The sequence below is a fragment of the Dipodomys spectabilis genome, unplaced genomic scaffold (genome assembly GCF_019054845.1).
Source record: "Dipodomys spectabilis isolate Male_0828 unplaced genomic scaffold, ASM1905484v1 ptg000612l, whole genome shotgun sequence".
Classification (NCBI taxonomy): domain Eukaryota; kingdom Metazoa; phylum Chordata; class Mammalia; order Rodentia; family Heteromyidae; genus Dipodomys; species Dipodomys spectabilis.
Window position 1 is genome coordinate 4,223,720 of NW_024871289.1, and position 19,065 is coordinate 4,242,784.

The window sequence follows — 19,065 nt, forward strand, 5'->3', positions numbered from 1 at the left end:
CAGCGCTGTATTCAAATATCATAATTAACATTTGGAATATTTTTATTATCTTTAAGTATTTGTACAAAGGAGTTGCCATTCACTGAAACAGTTTATGAATATAGTGTCACCCCTTTCAACATTCTCATCCACCGCTCCCAATCAACCCAGTCTTTACTTATCTCAGTATTATGTTCTGTATGGAATTACTTGCCATTTAACAAAACATTTTATGTATACAATTCACCTGGAATTGTGTTACCACTTCAACATCTTCACCCCCATTTCACACTACCCATTGCTTTGTATATTTCAATTCTGGGAAGTATGCAATGGGTTTTTGCCTGTATTCTATCCTTTTCAATTTCCTACCCCTCTCACCTTGCCCCACACTGTCCTCTCTTGTAATACACATTTACTGGTATTTATTTTGTTGGGTTTTCACTTAATCTTTGAAGAGAACTATACTATTTTCATTTTCCATGGACTCTGACACTTCAGATAATTCATTTACCTCTTTGCATATCAGCCAGTATGTTTACTTTTACATTTATATACATATACATACATATATATATATATATATATATATATATATATATATATACACACACACACACACACGCACCTTCTGTCTACCAAATATAAGGAAATTCATACAACCTAATTTTCTCTGGGTCCAGTTAATTTCACTTAATATGATTATTTCTAAGTCTTTCATTTTCCTTAAGAATGGTGCAATAAGGGCTGGGAAGGTGTCTTAGTGGTAGAGCGCTTGCCTTGCATGAATGAGGCCCTGGGTTTGATTTCTCAGCACCACATAAGCAAAAAGAAAAAAGCCGGAAGTGCACTGTCGCTCAAGTGGTTGAGCGCTAGCCTTGAGCTGAAGAGCTAAGGGACAGCGCCGGGGTCCCAGAGCTCAGGCCCCACGAATGGACAGCTCCCCTCCAAAAAAAGAATGGTGCAATATTATTCTTTCTGATTGATGAATAAAATTTGATTATGTATGTATATATACATACATACTTGTAAATAGGGATCAATAAATTTATATATATATATATAATTCATATACACACATGCACACAATTCTTGATCCCTTTTGCAGTGAGAGACATCTGGGCTGATTCCATATGTTGGCTACAGAAAATAATGCAACAGTGAACATGATTGTGCTGGCACCTTCAGTGTGGTCTTGATTCTGCTCTATTGGATAAATGCCAATAAGTGGAATTGCTGGATCATAGGGAGCTCTCTATTCAGTTTTGTGAGCAACCTCCATAGTGTTTTCCAAAGTCGTTGAACAAGATTACATTTCCACCAACAATGTAATAGAATTTCCTTTGGACCACTTCCCTATCAATATCTGTAATTGTTCGTTTTTTCATAATGGCATTGTAACAAAGGTGAGAAGAATCTCAGTGTTGTTTGGATTTGCATTTCTTTCATGGAGAGAGATATGTCTATTTGTCATTGTTACTTTTCTTCTAAGAAGTTCTCTTTAAGTCACTATCCCATATATTAATTGGGCTCTTGTTTATTTGAGGGTTTATTTGATCTGTAAATATGGGTTAGTTATGTAAACCCTTGTCTAATGCTTAGTAAGTAAAAATCTTCTTCCATTCTGTTCTCTTTCTATATACCCTGCTAACATTTTCCTTTGCCATGAAAAAACTCTTCAGTATGATGCAACTCTACTCACCCAGAAAAAAAATGATATTACACCATTCATAAGGAAATGGAAAGACTTGGAACAAACCTATATTAAGTCAAGAAAGTCAGACTCAAAGAAATATAGGTTGCCTGATTTCCCTCATTTGTTGTATTAGATTGTGCCTCTAATTATACAACTTAAAACACTTGGATGGTAAAAGAGAAAACATTTCATTTGGACATGATAAATTACATGGGATTCTAAATATTTATACAGTGAGATCAAAGGATGATGCCCTTTGGAGAGGATCACAAAGGCTCAATAGCTATATGAATATTATCATATAAAATAATGTTCATCAAATTGATCTCCAAGAAATGATAATAAGAGTTTTTTATTATTTTGCTTTTTCCATCTGAATTCGGATGCTGTTTTTTGTTTTAATTTCTGCACCTTTGGTCTTATATGAAAGTTTGGAAAGGGCAAGGGGAAACACAGAAATGGTGGGACAAAGGGTGAACAAATGTAGCAGTGCCACTCAATAGACACTACCTTGTAAATGAATGATACAACTTATAGGGAAGGGAGGTTGAAAGGGAAAAACTGGGAGAACATGAGGGAAGAGTTGACACTGTTGAAAAAGAAATGTGCTCATCATTTGACTTATGTAATTGGATCCCTTCTGTACATCATCTTTACAAATTAAAAATGGACCTCATAAACAGGCCAGAGTAGTTATATTAATTAGATAAAATTTGCTTTAAATTAAAATTGGTATAAAAGTAAAAAGAGACTAAAAAGGACATTCAAAGTTGATGAAGGAAAGTCTCCATCAGGGGGATATAATAATGCTAAATATCAATGCTCTGAATCCTAGATCTCTCAAATTCATCAGACAAATACTACTTGTCCAAAAAATATGCATACATCCAAATGCATTGTTGGTTGCTTGAACATGTCATTCTTACCTCTGGACAGGCCATCCAGGTCAAAATCTAGCAAAAAAATCAAAACCAAATACCTGGTTTGACAAGCTATACCTAACAGCTCATGGAACGTTCTCCAAAATATATTATATCTTAGATCACAAAGAAAATCTGTGAAAATTCAAAAATAAAAATGAAATTACTCCTTGTATCCTGTCAGACCACAATAAGACCAAATTAGATCTCAACATCAAAAAGCACCACAAAAAATTCTGAAACTCACAGAGACTGAATAACACATTGTTAAATCATCAGTGAGTCACTGAAGACATATGGAGGGAAGTTCCAACATTTATGGAATTTAGTGGAAGTGAACAGACAAAATAGGACCTCCTCTGGGACACAAGAACACAGGCAATACTCAGGAAAATTTATAGCTTTGACTATGTACTTCAACAAATTAGAACAATCTTAAATCAGCACTAATAATGCACCACTAGGTTCTTGCAAAACAGGAACAAGCCAATTCAAAAACTGTTAAATAGAAATCATACAAATTAGATTGAAGAAATAAATGAATTAGAGTCTCAGAAAAAAAAATACAATCATAATTGACTTCTAATTACTAGTAGCTCAAAAATTCGCCCAATGAATGTAAATGTAGCTATTTTCAGAGATAGACTCAACCAGCTCAAACCAGTGAACAAAACACACTCGTATGATTCTAAGAAACAATATTTTGTTTGCCTTTTTAAAATAAATTTACTCTGTTATTAAGTTGATTTATAGAGGGATTACAATTACATGTGTCAGGTAATGAGTACATTTCCTTCTATGAAATGTCTTCTGTTCCCTCATATTTTCCCATTCCCTCCCTTCTTTCCCCACCCATGTGTTAAATAGTTCACTTTCATCAATGTTCAAGGAACTCCACTGCTTCATTTTTTTCACCCTTTCCCTAAAGCTCTGTGCCCACCCCCACCTTCCTGAAGACGTAGAATGAATATACCATGTATAAGGTAAAGAAGACGGAATCATCTCAAACTATAAATAACAACTACATACACTAAACAAAAAATGGAGTCTTCTGTTTCCATACCTCATAGTTTGTTTCAGGATGTTTATGATGTTACATAAATGTAATTGTTTTTATAATAAGTCAATTCAGGGATTAAGGTGTGATAAACTTATAATTTTCTTTCTATTTAGTAATCCTTTTATTTTACATTAATGTTGTAAATAACACAATTCAAATCCTAGTGATATTAGAAGGTTCAGATTTAAAGTTAAATATTCAAAAGGTCTAATAGTTCCATTTTGGCAACCAAACTGAAAATCAGGCATGTTTTATCCGCAGAAATGTCATTATTTCATATGCAAAAAGTAATTTTACCTACATTTTCTCTTATATGTTAACATATTATCTGCTAATCAGAGAGATACAAAAAGATTTTTAATTATGATATGAAAAATGCATCGACATGAATGAATGAAATCAACGAGTAGATGGCCCATAGCGGGGTGGTTCTGTTTTATATTTTCATTATTTTGAATGATCTGATGTTTTTTGTATGTGTGGAATTATGAATGTATTTTATATCTGGACAAGAAAGTTTGATTAATAGATCATCTGATACCCAATGTCTGGAACCTAACCTGAGTCAGAGTGCTAAGTATGTGTGTGTGTGTGTGTGTATGTGAGTGTGTGTGTGTGTGTGTGTGTGTGTGTGTGTGTGTGTGTGTGTGTGTGTGTGTGGGTGTGGGTGTCTCTCTGTCTGCCTGCAAGTCTGGATTTAGAAGGAAGTATCTTATTTCCCTGAGGATATATACTTAATTCTATTAGGTATACTCCATTAATGACAGCAGATAAAGTTAATTAACATTTTGTGTTAATTAACATATTTATGTTCCTATGATTGCATGAACAAACTAAAAATTATGTTTGGGGTATGAGTTTTGTAAAAGGTCAGCTGAAAGTATAAACATTTGGAGTCTTGAGAAAGATATCAATGCCAATCATTTCAGTGTAGATAAATTTTGACAACACTTGCAGTGATAGGTAATCCTATATCAAAATTCAATATTTATTGATTTTTCCATAGCTACACTATTCTATAAATTTGTAGGAAAACAAGTTAAATTATGGAATCATAAAAGTAATGTGATTATTTATTGCAAACAGTTTTACAGTTAGGTCCTGATTGTAAGTGCTAGGATCAACAGAATAAAAAAAACACAATATACAACATGGAGTTAGATATTTTATAATGAAGCATATTTTAATGTACTCTACATTGTTAGAAAGACTAGAACGTTGGGTTAGCTTTATAACCTACCAAAATAAGTGATATTGTCAATTTATTAAGCAGAAAGGCTTACTCAGATTTACAAGATTGAATATTTCAGTGTATGTTCAGCTGGTTTTATTGCTTTGGGGGCCAGTGCCAAGAGAATGTCAAGGAGGGGAGTATGTCAAAGAGAAATGTTTTTTACGTAGAATGATTAAAAGATAAAAGAAGAAAGAAGATGAGAGTCTATTTTCTCATGTGTTTCACTCTGAAGAACTTAATCTCCAGAAGAACTCCACAGTCTGGGAGGAATTGGAATGTCATTTCGCTTAAACACATAGGTCTTCCTGGGGTATTCTAAAATGAAGTGGCAACATCTTCACCAATGATAATAACTTGTCCAGGGGTGGAAGCCACTAGATATTTCTATAAACTCTAATCAGATCTCAGCAGACTAAATATTTTATGGAATTCCTATTAAAATATTTTCTTGCAAACTAACTGGGTCTTCATAATGTGTATCTGTGTGTTTATATGTGTGTGTTTGAATAAACTATTAAAACAATGTGGCAGATAAAAGCATTAGTATGGTCTTTTGTTTTTCTTCTCATACTATGAAAGCCTGTCACAATTCCCAATCAAATCCCATCCAAGATTCAAACATTAATGCTGTCCCCAAATTTCTTTATGTTAACCTAAGTACATCCATCTCATTTCAGATGGCCATGGTATAGGAAAATTTTATGTCTTCCACTTACCTTGTCACCAAGGAAACAACGTACAATATTTCTTTTAAAAAATACCTAGATTGTAGAACATCTTAGCCAGAAAATTGAAGGAGTATACATTATAGGATTTAATTTAAATATTTAGTCACATAAATGGATATTCTTTATCCCCAACTCAGAGCCCTTTTAAACTACATAATTGCACAACTCATCTATTACCATCTTCCATGAAGACAGTACTTGCTGTAAACAAACCAGATGTGGCGAACAAATTAACAAGTACACCATTGTTACATGCTGCTGTTCTAAAGCATGGAAGTGAAAGAGCATTTAATGCCTGTGAAGAACTGGTTCTAAGAATTATGGAAAGTGATTACTTTGCACCATAAATAGAAAAATCCACAGATGTTTCAAGTTGTGTTTTGTTGTTGGCATTTGTGAGATATATTTTGGAAAGCACAATGAATGAAAGCATGCTATTTTGTAAAACTTTGGTGGCTGACGCATTTACTGAAATGTTTCAAATGAGAAGACAGACAATAGTGTGGGTAAGATGTGGTATGCAGCTTTAAATCCAGACAAGCAAAACAAAAATGGGAATTTTTTTCTTAAAAAATGCTTTCTGATTATATTGTGCTATACACTATACTGTTGAAATAATCATTTCTTTGGAAAAGTAAGGAGAAAACACTGTCACCTGTTGAATTTCTTTTTAAACTGAATCTTAAATGTCAAGGTCAAAGAAATTTAAATGCCTTAAGAAAATATTATCAAGTATTACTTTCATTTTTGACAAAAAGTTAAGACAAACTGACAGACTGTTAGTCCATTAAGATTTATAAGTTTCCTGCTATATATTTCCAATTGTTCATCTTTTTTGGGGGGTGATATATATATAGATTTTAGAATGGCAACCTGGTCTTAACCGTTCCCCACAAAATTTATGCTGTCATAGAATCAGAGAGTTTTTTGTTGTTGTTGTTGTTGTTTTGTTTTGTTTAATTGGTTGGTCGTGGGGCTTGAACTCTGGGCCTCGGCGCTGGTCCTACACTCTTCAGCTCAAGGTGAGCACTCTACTGCTTGAGTCCCAGCGCCACTTCTGGTTTTCTAGTGGCTTATTGGAGATAAGAGTCTCAGGTGTTTAAGGATACAGGTGGACCTGTTGCAACAATGAGAGGTACAAGTTGTCATGTCTAAAACGAGCTTTACAACGTTGGTGTGCGGGGGGAGGGGTGGGGGGAAGGGGGGAAGGAGAAGGATTGGGATTGGGGGAGAGGGGGGAGGCTGGGAAGGGATGTGAAGGGTCAATCAAAGGAGGAGGCTGCAATGCTTGGTAAGAAATGTACGCATTATCCTGCCCATGTAATTGTAACCCCTCTGTACAGTATGTTCACAAATAAAATAAAATTAAATTAAAAAAATAAATAAAAAATCAAAAAAAAAAAAAAGAGTCTCACAGACTTTCCTGCCTGGGCTGTCTTTGAACTGAGATCTCAGCCTCCTGAGTAGCTAGGATTACAAGCATGAGCCTCTGGTGCCCAGCCAGAGAATTTTATTTTATTAAATTAAGACAATAGTAGGCTTATTTTATGCCAACACAAAATATAAACACCAATGACATTTTTCCCTAAAAAAAAAAAAAACACTCATAAAAAAATCATGAGATTCAGGGGAAGACGGCAGAGGAGAAGCTGAAGGCTAAACAAGCTCTCCCATAGAAAGCATTATAGTATTCCAGTGAACAGTCTTAGGCTACAGAGTCACACCAAGTGTGTCATCTCAATACAGAGAGTTTACACAGAGGGAAAATCCAAGCAAGGAAACAGATCTGAACACATGCGGCTAGCCATGGCTGCAGTGTCAGAGTTGGTAGCAGAGACACTCGTATCAGCCATAACTACAGAGAGAATCTGGGACAAAGGCGCCAGATGTGGTGGGCAAGGAGATTCTACCCAACACAAGCAAGAACTGACAAGGAGCAGATATCTTCATCCTGCAGATCACAGACCAGAAACTGCCCAGGAACAAGACTCTGGCATGAGTAGAACCCTGATCTCCTCATTCCTTCTCAGGGAGCAGAGGAGGGAAGGACGCCCCCTACCACTGGACGCCTGCTACCACTGGAGATCTCTGTCTTTGATACTAACAAAGGCCAGGCTGAGCAACTAGCTCCAACTCAGGCCTTGGAAGAAAACAAAAGAGTAGTTTAGCAGGTCACAGGAACCTTCCCTGACCTACCAGGCTCAGTTCCACCCAGGGGAAAGTCAACCAACCCAGACAGAAAAATCTGCCCCCTGAAGAGTGACTTTCATCACTGTGTAAACAGAGCCAGAGGTTGCCCCTCCCTACAGCAGCCTAGACAAACAATTAAAACTCAGTAAACATAAACCCTTAGAATGGCTCCAAACTGGGCTCTCTGAGAGTCTCAAGAGCTAGCCCAGAAAGGAAAAGCTACTGATTGCTGAAAGGCCTCAACTCTACCCATAACCTAATCTCATCACAGCAACTCCAAACTAGAGGAAACTCCCATCTCCCTCTTTTGGGATACTCAAAGCAAATCTACCTCCCACTGAACTAGCCTGGGAGGAGGATCACAAAACAATGGGTTAGGTAAACCATTTTTCTGCCTGGTCAAACAAAGTGACTTAAGAAAACAATCAAGCCAAAGGAAAACCAAACTCCACAAGCAGACCAGAGACTCCACCAAGAGACTGGTTATGGACACGGGAGATACACAATCGTCCCATTGCCCCCATCCCCCCCCCAAAAAAATCAAAGAACTCTTTTTTAAATTTAATTTTATTTTTTATTGTGAGAATACAGTACAGAGGAGTTACAATTACATGGGCAAGATAACGAGTATATTTCTTATCAAGCATTTTTGCCTCCTTGTTGTTTCCCCTTCCCATCCCTTCCCATACTTCTCCCTTCCCCCTGTCCGGTCCTCCCCCACCCCCCACCAAAGTTGTTAAGTTAGTTTTTCGACATAATGAATTGTACATCTCATTGTTGCAATCAAAGAACTCTTATTTGAACCTTTTTAAAAATTTTTATTTTTTAAAATTGTTTTCTATTAATCTTATTTTCCTCCCATAATGTTTATTTTAGGTGCATACATGTATGTGTGTGTGTGTGTGTGTGTGTGTGTGTGTGTGTGTGTGTGTGTGTGTGTGTGCTTTTTTATCTCCTCTGTCCCTCAGCTCTTCAGCTCAAGGCTAGCGCTCTACCACTTGAGCCACAGCGCAGCTTCTGGCTTTATTCTTATGTGGTGCTGAGGAATCGAACCCACGTCCTCGAGCATGCAAGGCAAGTGCTCTACCACTGAGCCACCTTCCCAGCCGCCAAGTAACTAATTTTAAGAATTTTTATTTTTTAGTTTTCATTTCTCCTTACAATCTATCCTTTATTCTCATCTTATCCTTTTCTTCTCTCAATATCATTTGTTTAAACTTACATAATTTTTAAGTCTTTCACTACTTAAATTTAAATTTTGTTTTTTCCATTTTTTCTTGTTCTTTTTTTTGTAATCTCTCTCCTATCATTCTATCCAAACCATTTCCCTCTCTAAGATTAGGAGTTGGTTAAATACCACATTTTCTCGATTCATCCATCTACTGAGAGGCATCTGGGTTGATTCCATATCTTAGCTATGGTAAATAAAGTTGCAATATATATAGTTGTGTTGGTAGCATTAGTATGGTCTTGTTTGTGATCATTTGGGTAAATGCTCAAAAAGTAGATTGCTGGGTCATAGGGAAGTTCTAGGTGGAATCTTTTGAGGAACCTCCATACTCCTCCAAAGTGATTGAACAAGTTTCACTCCCACCAACAATGCAGTAAGGTTCCCTTCTGGCCACATCCCCTCAACAATCTGTTGTTATTAGAGTTCTCGATTATAGCCATTCTAAATGGGGTGAGATGGTATCTCAATGTTGTTTTGATTTGCTTTTCTTTTATGGATTGGGATGTTGAGCAATTCTTCATGTGTCTATTTGCCTTCCTTCTTTCCTTTTCAGGGAAGTTTCTCTTGAAGTCTTTAGTCCACTTATTTACTGGGAAGTTGTTTCTTTTAGGATTTGTTGTTGGGGGATTTAATGTTTTGAGTTCCACATATATTTTAGATATGAGACCCTTGTCTATTGTATGGCTAGCGAAGATCGTCTCCCAATCCATGGGCTTTCTATTGATCTTGCTAGCTATGTCCTTTGCCATGCAGAAGCTCTGCAATTTCATACAATCCCATTTATCCAACCTTTCTTTGATTTGTTGTGTTTCTGGGTCTCTATTAAGAAAATTTCCGCCTCTACACAGTTGACCTATGGTATGTCCTACTCCATCCTGTAATGTATTCAGGGTGTCTGCTTTGACTCCGAGGTCTTTGATACATTTGGAGTTGATTCGGTACAGGATGATATATAAGGATATAGCTTTAGTTTTCTATGAGTGATTAACCAATTTTGCCAGCACTTTTACTGAAGAGGCTGTCTTTCTTCCATTCTATTTTTTATCTCCTTTATCAAAGATTCGGTGCCTATTGGTCTGTAGGCTCATTTCTGGATTTTCACTTCTATTCAATTGGTCCTGAGGTCTGTTCTTGTGCCAGTACCAAGCTCTTTTGTTTGCTAAGGCTTGGTAGTAGAGTTTGAAATTTGGTATTGATATTACTCCAGCACTGTTCTTTCTGTTAAGGATTGCTTATGCTACTCATTGCCTTTTATCATTCCATATGACTTTTTGGATTACCTCTTCTATTTCCTTGAAGAATGAGATTGAAATATTGATAGGTATTGCATTGAATTTGTAGATAGCCTTGGAAAATATTGCCATTTTCACGATCTTAATCCTTCCAATCCAGGATCAAGGGATTTTATTCACTTTCTACGTTCTGTTTTGATTTCCTTTTTTAGGTTTTTAAAGTTTTCATCATGGAGATCCTTTACTTCTTTGGTTAAGTTAATTCTTTGGTATTCTATTTTTTGGGGGGTTATTAAGAATGGAGTTGCTTTTCGGATTGCAGCCACGCTTATCTAATTGTTGGCATACAGAAAAGCCACTGATTTTTGAGGGTTAATTTTATACCCTGATACATTGCCGTAGTTTTGAATCAGCATGAGTAATTTGGGAATGGAATCCATGGGATTCTTTAAATATAAGATCATGTCATCTGCAAAGACGGAGAGTTTTACTTCATCTTTCCCTGTTTGGATCCCTTTTATGTTTTCATCTTTTCTTACTGCTGTAGCTAGGCATGTTAATAGTAAATTGAAGAGAAGTGGAGAGAGTGGACGTCCTTGTCTCGTTCCTGAGTTATGAGGAAATGTCGTTACTTTTTGACCACTAAGTATAATGCTGGCTGCAGGTTTGTCATATACAGTCTTTATTTTATTGTTAATGTTCCCTGGATTCCTAGTTTATCAAGAAACTTCATCATAAAGTGGTGTTAATTAATTGATTTGTGTATATTGAACCAGCTTTGCATCCCTGAATTGAATCCTGTTTGATCATGGTATGTAATTTTTTGGATGAATTGTTGAATTGTTTGGCCAAAATTTTGTTGAGATGTTTGGCATAAATGTTCATCAAAGTAATGGATGTATCATTCTCTTTCGTTGATGAGTTCCTGCCTGGTATTGGGATGAAGGTTATGATGGCTTCACAGATTTAGTTTGGTCGTGAACTTTCTCTTTCAATTTCCTTGAAGAGTTGGAGGAGTATTGGTATGAGCTCTGCTTTCAAGCCTTGTAGAATTCCGCTGTAAATCCATGTGGTCCTGGGCTTTTCTTAAGACAGGAGATCTCTTACTGCTTTTTCTATTTCAGTGCTTGATATGGGTCTGTTAAGATGGTTTAACTCATTTGCTCATTTTCAGTTGTTTTTGAGTTGAATCTGCTCACCCACTGTGTCTGGTGCCTCTGTGCTGGAGCCTCTCTGTTGTAGGTATGGTGGGGTGGCTATGACTGTCACCAAAGCTGCCTCAGCCATGGCTACAGCAACGGCACAGATGTGTTTCCTTCCCTGGATTTTCCCTCTCTAGCCAAACTCTGTACTGTGATGGCACACTTGGTGTGATACTCTAGCCTAGTACTGTTCGCTGGGACAATAAAACTGCTTTCTATGCGAGAGATTGTTTAGCCTACACCTTCTCCTTCACCATCTTCCCCACTTCTCATAATTATTTCCTTATTACAGGATTATTCTAGATTAGCTATTCTATGATTGATAATGGCCAAGATTGACAGAAAGATGAAGGAAAATTGTCTACACTTCCATGAGTTTCTGACTTCTGTTTCACAAAATGTTATAAAAGCTCTCCATGAGAAATCTAGCAGCTGCATTTCTAAATAGTCTTTGCGTGCTTACACTTTCTGATAATGTTTCAATTCAAGTACTTCTCCTTAGAGTCCCATACCATTCAATGATGCTGTATTAGATCTTTGTTACATCTTGAAGACAGCTCTTGGTGATTAAATTTGTGCTTTTCAAATTAGCTCTCGCAATTCCATCCACAAAATGCAGACAAAAATTATCTGAAATAAATTTGTATCTGTTGATATTGAATATATTTTATTTTCCATTACAAACATAGAATGTAGTAAAAATTTTCACAGAAATTACACTGCACTAGGTTGTGGGCAGATTCTAATGAAAATAATATACTCTGTTTATGTAGAGAATTTGAGCTTCCAAAATTTTAGTATGCCTCTGCTCCTAAAACCAATACCTTACTTATATTGAGTGACAAATACAACTTGCTATAAGTACAGTTTTCCTTGTATGTTTTTAATATATATTTTATTTTAAAGATACTGTACAGAGAGGTTACAGTTACATAAATAAGGTAATGAGTACATTTTTATTGAGCATTTTTACAACCTCCTTTTTTTTCCCCTAATATTCCTTACCTTCACACATTCCCAACACCTCCGTCCATCCCCCTCTAATAGTATCTTGCAAATCTCATTGTTACAATGGGTTAACCTGTATCCTTTCCTTGTGTCTTAAATGAAGAAATGCTGGCTTGCTTCATGCTGATTCTACTTGTGTAGACACACTTAAAAACACTTTCCATGTCCAAAAGCACATAAATGAAATGCACCTCATCTTTTGTCAGTTGGTATAATTGTGTTCTATACATTTATTGACAGGATACAAATTATTCTCAAATTTTAATACATAAAAAACTTTCTTTTTTTCTCATTTTCTGGCCAGGACATCGGCACAACCTAAGTCAGCATTTTTCACTTTAGACTTTTCATATGTGTTAGTTAAATTTTGACCTGTGCTCCAGTCTTCTGGGGCGTCACTCATCTGCTTAGGAATTGATGCTGGCTGTTGGAAAAGAGCCCAAGTAAGGATGCCATTTAAAGCCTTATAACTTTATTCTTAACAAGGATATTGTCCTACTAATTTGGCTGTTGAGAGTGTCTACAAGAGCAAGCATTCCATGGGGAGCCGGGAGATACCATATGACCTATACTTTTTGAGATTTCCGAGTGACTTGCTATCACTTGCACTGCGTTTTTTCAAGTCGAATATCTCTAAACCTACCAGTTGGAAGATATAAGAGGAGTGGTAAAAGAACTCTTAGAGACAAATACATCTTCAACACATTTGTTTCCAAGCATTCTGTCTAAGGCATATTCAACAATTAGTGAAACTTGTGTTGGCTATATATGTGTCTTTTTCCATTTGTGCATGTGTACATATGTGTACGTATGTGTGTATTTGTGTGTAGAGTAACATTCATGTTTACATATATGGGCCAATATACACATATATGCATATATAAATAAATATACATATATAAATATATGTGTATATATATCAGGTGTTCAGTGATTTAATCTAGAGTTCCCAGCACATTGTCCTTATCACAAAGTGTACATGATAAACTGCTGCTCTAAGTATCTGTGCTATATGAGGGGTATGCTTTGTACTCACTTCCCCCATTACCTTGTTTTTCATCCCTGTGAACAACTTCAGCCTACTTTCCATAGGATAGCTTTGTTTTTGTTACTTACTGATATTAAAAGAAAAAGGTTGTTTTTAAAAGAAAAAGAATTTTTAGGTCCCAGGCTAAAAGAATCTTAATAGTCTCAATGATTCGTATGAGATAAAATTTATAATAGTACTAAATGTGAAAAGGAATTCCTAGATCTGTTGTTTTGCCATTTAGAATGGCAAAGAATAATTTCACGTCACTGTTATAACTCTTAAAGAATGCAAGGGTAACTGATGGTCCCTATCATGTTCCCACAAAACCAGTGTACCCTGAAGGATAATAGTACATCAGCAGAAATTCTAAGTAGCAGACATGGAGCATGAAAGAGAAAGATCGGAAATGAGAGAGAGTGAAAGAGAGAGTAAAATATCATAATACTTAAAGTGTGTAACAGATAAACAAGAGGTGTATGAGAATATTCATATTGCTATCTTGAGACTCTACATATGCATTTCAAGGTATTTGATGTATGATATCTCATCAACATAAAATATAAAGTGATTTTGATAAAAAATAAAAATGCCTCAGAAGAAATTATAAATGCAAAAACATTCTTCACAGAAGCAAACTCTCAGAAATATTTCTTGACTTTGAAAAAGATGAATTAAATTTAGAAGTATGACAATTCAAAAAAATATAAAAATGTGTTCACATATTTCATTATAATACCCAAAGCAGAAAGCAAATATTGTTCAGATGATTTTTTAAATCACAGTTTCTCAGGTGCTGGGAAGGTGGCTCAGTGGTAGAGTTCTTGCCTTGCATGCATGAGGTCCTGGATTTCATTCCTCAGCATGACATAAGCAGAGAAAGATGAAAGTGGTGCTGTGTATCAAGTGATAGCGCTAACCTTGAACTGAAGAGCTGAGGGACAGTACCCAAGACCCAGAGTTCAAGCCCCACAACCAACAAAACCAAAGCAAAGCAAAAAAACAAAAAACAAAACAAAACACTGTTTCTCAATTTTGTAGCCTCAATTCTGTAATACCACTACTTCAGCTTAGGGTTAAGATTTTTAGGCGTGGACATTTATCAACACTCCTGATTCAGACTCTACTTGATAAAATTTTTAATCAATATTTTGTTTTTAGTTTTGCTCTTTGTACTTTCACATCCACCTATGAAAAATGGTATGGGCATCCCAATAATATTCTCAAAGTACCTCTTCATCACGACTCACAAAAATTTGTATTATATTACAAGGAAAAAATGCTATAAATAAAGAAAACAATAATTAAATATTAATGATTACTAAAATAAAAAAAACAATTACCAGAGTTTTCAGTATTTGAATGTACATAGTAGATTTTACTATTTTCTCATATTCTTGTACATTTAAAACTGGATAAAGCTATGAGTAGCCTTTAAATTTACCCACTAAGATTAATATTTATAGTTCATTTCACCATTTGTATGTGGCTTATATCATTATTTTTTCATCACAAACATATAACGTAAGGGAGCCCTAAAGATTTAACCCGAACTGTGTACTTAAAATCTTAGCTCTTCACTCTGCTTCTTTACACAGTCTTTGCAACTTCTCATTAGTAAAGTTTCTATAAACTCTGAAATGAACATACTTACTAGTACATGCTAGCAGAAAAATTATATACTTCTTTGAAAAATTTTATGACCTGCCAAACAGCCTTAATTTTGCCATATATAAGCAAATCCCAAAATGAAACATTTAGAACATTAAAACTTTTAACAAACCTTAACAATTGCTGCAATGAACATTGTGACAGATGCCTTGTGTAGAATAATTGAATTCCTCTTCCTACACATCTCATGAACAACAAATATCTGGAATTATTTTGTTTTTGGCGTGTCAATCTTGACTTTATTCTTAAATGTGTGCTTATTTAAGAAATACATGGTTCTAAAATTTCACAATTCTTTTTAACTTACTTTTTGTTGAATTGTCTAGTTTAAGAAAATCAATTACACTTTATATATAAAAAATGTTCTGTGCTCAATTTGGCTGCACATACACTAAAATTGGAAAATACGGAGAAGATTAGCATGGTCCCTGAACAAGGATGACACGCAACTTAGTGAATCGTTCCATATTTTTACAACAACAGATCCTGGAAGGGATGTGGCCAGAAGGGAAGCCTACTGCATTCTTGGTGTGAGTGTACACTTGTACATCCACTTTGGAAAGCAGTTTGGAGGTTCCTCAAAAGACTCCACATAGAGCTCCCCTATTACACAGCAATCCCACTTTTGGGCATTCATCCAAATGATCACAAACAAGTCCATACTAAAACAACCAACACAACAATGTTTATTCTAGCATTATTTGCCATAGCTAAGATATGGAACCAACCCTGATGCCCCTCAGTAGAAGAATGGATCAAGAAAACGTTCTTTGTGTGTGTGTGTGTGTGTGTGTGTATGTGTGTGTGTGTATGTGTGTGTGTGTGAGTGTGTGTGTGTGAATGTAGACTTTCACAACCACTTTGGAAAGCAGTCTGGTGAGTCCTCAGAAAGCTAAATATTGACGTTCCTTATGGCCCACTCATACCACTTCTAGGCATCTATCCTGAACAAAAGTTACCAATATTCAAGGACACATGCACCTCCATGTTTATCACAGCACTGTTCACAATAGCCAGGATATGAAAACAACCCATATGTCCCACCAGAGATGAATGGATCCAAAAACTATAGTAACTGTACACAACGGAATATTTTCCAGTCAAGAGAAAGGACAAAATAATGGCATTAGCAGGGAAATCAATCAAGCTACAGGAAATCATGTTGAGTGAGCTAAGCCAAAAGCAAAGAGACAAACAGCATATGGTCTGCGTGATAAGTGGATGTTAAATCCAAAATGTAAGGTGATATGACAAAATTAACACTTAAGAAACCAAGAACTTCCACTCATCTGATTGAATCACGACTAAATAACCCCATTCTGCTGACCATATGTGCACACTGAAGTGAAACCAGGAAGACGACACAGAACTAGAGGGAATCAGGGAAAAACATACAACAGTTAGATCCATCAGCTGCACTGGACATTGACCAAAATGAACTAAGCAACTCAATATCACTGAAGGGAAGGAGGGAATAAGTGGGAAAGAGGGAACAGCTGACACTATGCAAAACAAAAGAAATATACATATTTCAAAATAAAAGAAGTATACATATGGAAGAAATAACTATTGCAAAGCTCATAGAACTCATAAATGTTGTAGACCATGATAGACAATTTGCTCCATCAAAGTTAGAATGTGTTTGTGACTTTAACTAAGCATCACTATCCCACAATATTGTGAAATTTGGGAAATTATGTAACCACTTAATCACAATAAAAACATTTGAAAAAATGATGAAGGTGGAAAACTAAGTTGCTCTAAAAAACAAAAAAAGGAAAATGTTCTGTGTGTATATGTGTACATACACACACACACATATATATATTACATATATATACATATATATGTATATATATTTATTCTATGCCTCCGTCAGAAAGAATGACATTGCCCAATTTGTTAGGAAATGGAAAGACTTGGAAAAAAAATTATATTAACTGATGTAAGCCAAGTCCAAAGAAACATAGGTCCCATGGTATCCCTTATTTGCAATAACTAGTATATGTCTGGGATAAGCAGAAAAGTTGAAAAGCTATGTGTATATGACTAGATAAGTTGATGTTAAGCTAAATGAACCCCGAGATAGAGACACAAGTGTTTTTTTTTTCTTTCTTGCTGTTTTTTCTCACATATTTATAATGTACGATGTGATTTTTTTTTACGTTCCTCCCCAACAGTATAACCCCCTTTTTCACTTTATTTGATGTTGGTGAATCTGCATCTTGTATATACACTTCTCTAATTTGGGGAGGGAAAGGGAAAAAAACAACATGCTTAAATAGGAATACAGTTTGACCCATTGTATAACAATAGATGCACAAGACATTATTTTGAAAAACGAACTTTATAATTTAGGCTGGGGACATTGTGTGGGGCTTGGGGGTGTGAGGAGTGTACTTGTGGAGGTGGAAGGGAAGGAATGGTGGGGAAAAAACAAAGGAGGAAGTAACAATGCTTGATAGGAAATGGACTTATTACTTTGATCATGTAACTATAACTACTCTGTACAGTATTTTTACAACAAAAATGTATAAAAATATTTTGAGATGCAAGAGTTTATTTTGCCTATTTTACCTATATAATATCATTAACAATGAAATTACTGCAAAATACTGATTGAAGTTATTTTGAAAAAGTGAGTGTGTGTGCATTCCTGCGTGTTGGCATGCTCAGAGTTTGAAATCAGGGTTTCAAGGTCTCGCTACGTCTTTCTCTCTAGATTGGTGAGCTACTATATGAGCTACATCTCCATTCCTGGCCCTTTGCTAGTTCATTAAAATTTTTGAAAAATAATCTCATGAATATATTTTGCCCTGATTGGCTTCCAAATGTTATCCACAGATCTCAGGCTCCTGATTAGGTATTCCAATTAGTTAGGATTACAGGTGTAACAAACCAGCACAAGGCTTTCAGAATAATTTTAATAGTAGAAGAAAATTTACTTCACAGGGGCCTGTTTTATCATCTCCTAATTTTAAAGCATATTGGAGTGATTATATGTGAATTTTTTCATTCATGAATTCTTAAAATACAGTAAGTGATGATATTTAAAATATTTAGTACTTTTAAAAAACGATACTGGAACTATGGGACAGAAGAAATTTGCCTCTCTTCAGACAATAATTTATAAGCGCAGCTCTGTGCATGATAACCCAATGTCACCAACACAGTCTGTGTTGAAGACAAAATGTAACAGAAAAAAATCACCATGGGCAATAATTGCTATGCTATTATTCCTTGGATATTCAATGAATATTGAATATCCAATATTCAATATCCAATTCAATGAATATTGAATTGAGAGTATCAGAGAATGGAGAGAATTTATCTACCTTTTGTGTATTGCTGAAAGACTTCTGGAAAATTTGACTCATTTCCTTCCACAATGTGTGTCTTGGGCCATGGTCTTACTGCCTTTAATTACAATTTTTCCCAACACTGAAATGGTAATAACATTAGCATTATAACAAATGTTATCTTAAGAATTAAGGGTTCTTAGAATGATGAACTCTTTCTCATTCTTGTAGAGGCATTATCAGATGAGAAGAACTGTATTTTTTTGTTTTCTTACTTTCATTTATTCTTCAGATTGAAATCTGAACTACTTAAGACTGAAAGAAACCAAAATTAGACATGCAGGCTTTGGAAAGAGCAATCAATGCAAAATAAATAAAATACATATAGCTATGTAACATGTCTAACTAAATTGTTATACAGTCTCAATCATAAACAGAAAATAAGCAATATCATGTTATTGAAAATTGAAAACTGTTAGGAGTTGCTTAATGTTTTCCTTTTTACTACCTTGAATTAATTATTTTTGTATAGAGAGATTAAAGGTGAGATTAACCAGAAACTTGATTAAAAATGGACAAAAATTCGAA

At 35.4% G+C, this 19,065-nt stretch overlaps 1 non-coding gene across 1 annotated transcript; it reads left to right on the plus strand.

Annotated features, from left to right (window-relative positions):
* The first annotated feature begins 15,545 nt into the window (after nt 1-15,545).
* On the plus strand, nt 15,546-15,651 carry LOC122100938. Its single transcript, XR_006146274.1, has one exon. It is a non-coding gene; the product is annotated as a U6 spliceosomal RNA (small nuclear RNA).
* The last annotated feature ends 3,414 nt before the right edge of the window (nt 15,652-19,065 follow it).